The sequence below is a fragment of the Narcine bancroftii genome, chromosome 2 (assembly GCF_036971445.1).
Source record: "Narcine bancroftii isolate sNarBan1 chromosome 2, sNarBan1.hap1, whole genome shotgun sequence".
Taxonomy (NCBI): Eukaryota; Metazoa; Chordata; class Chondrichthyes; order Torpediniformes; family Narcinidae; genus Narcine; species Narcine bancroftii.
The window spans coordinates 145,456,693-145,461,021 of record NC_091470.1 but is presented as its reverse complement, the minus strand read 5'-3'; positions in this window follow the sequence as shown (position 1 = coordinate 145,461,021).

Below are 4,329 nucleotides of genomic sequence, written 5' to 3'. Positions count from 1 at the left end.
CCCTGGTCTTCAATTAAAATTCCACGTGAAAAATAACTCAGATTTCAGATTTATTGTCAGAGTACATTTATGACATCACATACAACCCTGAGATTCTTCCCTGTGGGTGAGGCTGAATTACCATTTATTGGTAGCGCAAAAAAAACCTGACTCAATGCACACATGTAAACAAATTAAGAAATGTAAATTAACTGTGCAATACAGAGAGAAAGAAAATCATTAAAGTGCAAAAGTCAGAGTCCTTAAATGAGTCCATGATTGAGTTTGTTGTTGAGGAGTCTGATGGTGGAGGGGGAGCAGCTGTCCCTGAACCTGGTGGTGTGAGTCTTGTGGCACCGATACCTCTTTCCTGATGGTAGCAGCGAGAACAGAGCAGGTTCTGGGTGGTGTGGATCCTTGATCATTGCTGCTGCTCTCCGACGACAATGTTCCCTGCAGGTGTTCTTTACAGTGGGGAGGGTTTTTGCCTGTGATATCCTGGTCTACGTCCAAGACTCTACAACGTAAGAGAGTGGGCAGGTGGGGGTAATATATCAGCAGAGAAGACAGAACTGAGAGAAAGAGATCACTGTTCGTACCCACAATTTATGATGAATATCCATGACTGAAGGGAGCAAATTCATTGGATTTGCTGATGGTACAAAGAGAGGTGGGTTTGGGGGTTGTAAAAAGGACACAAAGAGTCAGGAAAAGGGGCGTGGATAAACTAAGTGACTGGGCAAGAAGTTAGCAGATGGAGAATAATGTGTGAAAATGTGAGGTCATCCACTCTGGGAGGACAAAGAGAAATGATCAATTAGATGGAAGGAGATGATGGAATGTTGCAACACCAAGAAATCTTGGAAATGTGGTCATTCTTGTCCAAAATGAGGGAGTGCGAGTGAATTCTGAAAAAGGTCGAGAGGATAATGGAATGTTGGCTGGGCATGAAGTATAAAAGCAGGAACACTTTGATGCAGTTTCACAGAAAGTTGGTGATACCTCAAGGGATAGTCTTGGCCTCCATATTGGAATCAATGAAGATATGGTTCACAGTTAATTCCTGCAATTATATCCGAGGAAGGATTGAACACTGGAGTTCCGATGAATGAAGAGATGATCTTATTGATTAGGCAGCTCAGTGGATGTAGCAGTTCATGCAACATCATTTTAGAGCCAGCGATCGGGACCAGGTTTTGAATCCTGTGCTGTCTTTAAGGAGTTTGTATGTTCTCCCCATGTCTGCATGGGTTTTCCCCGGGGGCTCCAGTTTCCTCCCACCGGTCAAAATGTACCGGGGGCTGTAAGTTAATTGTTAATTGGGTGGCACGGGCTCATGCGCCGAAATGGCTTGTCATTTTGCAATATGTCTAAAATTAAATTTTTTTAAATCAGGAAAGGAATGTTTGTGTGAACATGAAGAGTTTGTTCCCTGCAGTAGGCTTCAGAATTATGGAGTTGCCCACTTCAGAGAGGAAGAAGAATTTCTTCTTGGTGAGACAAGTATTTTGGAATTCTCTCCAAGAGAAAGGGCTGTGAAGGTGGAGCCACAAATTCTGTTCAAATGGAGCTGAGAGACACTGACAGAGGAGGTAATGTTAAGGCCAGGATTGAATCAGCTGTGATCTTACTGCAGTCTGGAACAGCCATCTCAACTTTTTTTGGCTATGGCCCTTTTAAGATCCTTCCCAGAGTTTATGTGCCCCCTTCCCTGTGAAGCTGTATTTTAGTTGGTTAATTCCGTACATCTCCATGATCGACTACATAACAAACATAAAAGATACTTCATAATTTCTGTCCATGGACCCAATTAAATGTGCTGTAGCCCCCGTTGAGAATAGCTCTAGAAGAAATGGATGGTCTCCTGTTCCAGGTTCAATGCTGCACAATCACTGAGTCCCTTTATTCAAGAAATCACACATTCCTTGATTTTGTATTAAAAAAATTTGTCTCGGACTAATTTGACAAAAAATCCAGCATATTTGGCCACCGTCTCCAAATAGACTGGCACCCATTTTAGAAGTGAACAGTGAAGGAAATCTCCGTGACTATGATTTATTAGGAATATTTATTTTACTATATGCAAATGCAATATGTGCATGTATTATTTGCCTGTGTGTGCATTCGGTCTGTACGCGTGTTTTGCACTGTTCTGCAACGTGGACTGAACACTGTTTCATTGGGTTGAACTGGAACAATCAAATGACAAATAAACTTAAAAGTGAACTTTGGAATCAGTCTGTCGAAGAAATTTGCTGAAAAACTGAGGTAGGTCCTGAAGAGTCGCCAGTGTAGATATGAAGAACTTTGATTGTGCAATTTCTCCACAAAATGTGCTCATTTGCCGAAACATCCCATGAAAAAAGTAACACCGCTTTTAAGTAACATGCATTAACTGAGGGAAATCACATCACTGGCTGAACAATAAGACAAGACCAAGCTGTAGGTTCAAATTCCACTCATTTGCATTTTTTCTGGTGTGTTGGAGTGAGTTCAGGACAAAGGAAACGCTGCAGAGTTGGTGAGTGCAGTACTGAGGGAATGCTGCAGTATTGGTGGGTTCAGTACTGAGGGAATGCTGCAGTATTGGTGAGTGCAGTACTGAGGGAATGCTGCAGTGTTGGTGGGTTCAGTTCTGAGGGAATGCTGCAGTATTGGTGAGTGCAGTACTGAGGGAATACTGCAGTATTGGTGAGTGCAGTACTGAGGGAATGCTGCAGTGTTGGTGGGTTCAGTTCTGAGGGAATGCTGCAGTATTGGTGAGTGCAGTACTGAGGGAACACTGCAGGGTTGGTGAGTTCAGTACTGAGGGAATGCTGCAGGGTTGGTGAGTTCAGTACTGAGGGAATGCTGCAGGGTTGGTGAGTTCAGTACTGAAGAAATGCTGCAGAATTGGTGAGTGCAGTACTGAGGGACGTTGCAGTGTTGGTGGGTTCAGTACTGAGGGAGTGCTGCAGTGTTGGGGAGTTCAGTACTGGGGGAACGCTGCAGTGTTGGTGAGTTCAGTACTGAGGGAACGCTGCAGTGTTGGTGAGTTCAGTATTGAGCAAACACTGCAGTGTTGAATTGAGTTCAATACTGAGTTGGGGAGTTCTGTACTGAGGGAAGGCTGCAGTGTGAGTGAGTTCAGTATTGAGGGATCGCTGGAGAGTTGGGGAGTTCTGTACTGAGGGAAGGCTGCAGTGTGAGTGAGTTCAGTATTGAGGGATCGCTGCAGAGTTGGGGAGTTCAGTACAGAGGGAAGGCTGCAGAATTGGTGAGTGCAGTACTGAGGGATGTTGCAGTGTTGGGGAGTTCAGTACTGAGGGAATGCTACAGTATTGGTGAGTTCAGTACTGAGGGAACGCCGCAGTGTTTGTGGGTTCAGTACTGAGCAAACACTGCAGTGTTGAATTGAGTTCAATACTGAGTTGGGGAGTTCTGTACTGAGGGAAGGCTGCAGTGTGAGTGAGTTCAGTATTGAGGGATCGCTGCAGAGTTGGGGAGTTCATTACTGAGGGAACGCTGCAGAATTGGTGAGTGCAGTACTGAGGGACGTTGCAGTGTTGGTGGGTTCAGTACTGAGGGAGTGCTGCAGTGTTGGGGAGTTCAGTACTGAGGGAACGCTGCAGTGCTGGAGAGTTCAGTACTGAGAGAACATTGCAGTGTTGGTGAGTTCAGTACTGAGGGAACGCTGCAGAATTGGTGAGTGCAGTACTGAGGGACGTTGCAGTGTTGGTGGGTTCAGTACTGAGGGAGTGCTGCAGTGTTGGGGAGTTCAGTACTGAGGGAATGCTGCAGTGCTGGAGAGTTCAGTACTGAGAGAACATTGCAGTGTTGGTGAGTTCAGTACTGAGGGAACGCTGCAGAATTGGTGAGTGCAGTACTGAGGGACGTTGCAGTGTTGGTGGGTTCAGTACTGAGGGAACGCTGCAGTGCTGGAGAGTTCAGTACTGAGAGAACATTGCAGTGTTGGTGAGTTCAGTACTGAGGGAACGCTGCAGAATTGGTGAGTGCAGTACTGAGGGATGTTGCAGTGATGGTGGGTTCAGTACTGAGGGAGTGCTGCAGTGTTGGGGAGTTCAGTACTGAGGGAACACTGCAGTGTTGGGGAGTTCAGTACTGAGAGAACATTGCAGTGTTGGTGAGTTCAGTACTGAGGGAATGCTGCAGTGTTGGGGAGTTCAGTACTGAGGGAACATTGCAGTGTTGGGGAGTTCATTACTGAGGGAACGCTGCAGTGTTGGTGAGTTCAGTACTGAGGGAACGCTGCAGTGTTTGGGTGTTCAGTACTGAGGGATCACTGCAGTGTTGGGGAGTTCAGTACTGAGGGAACATTGCAGTGTTGGGGAGTTCATTACTGAGGGAACG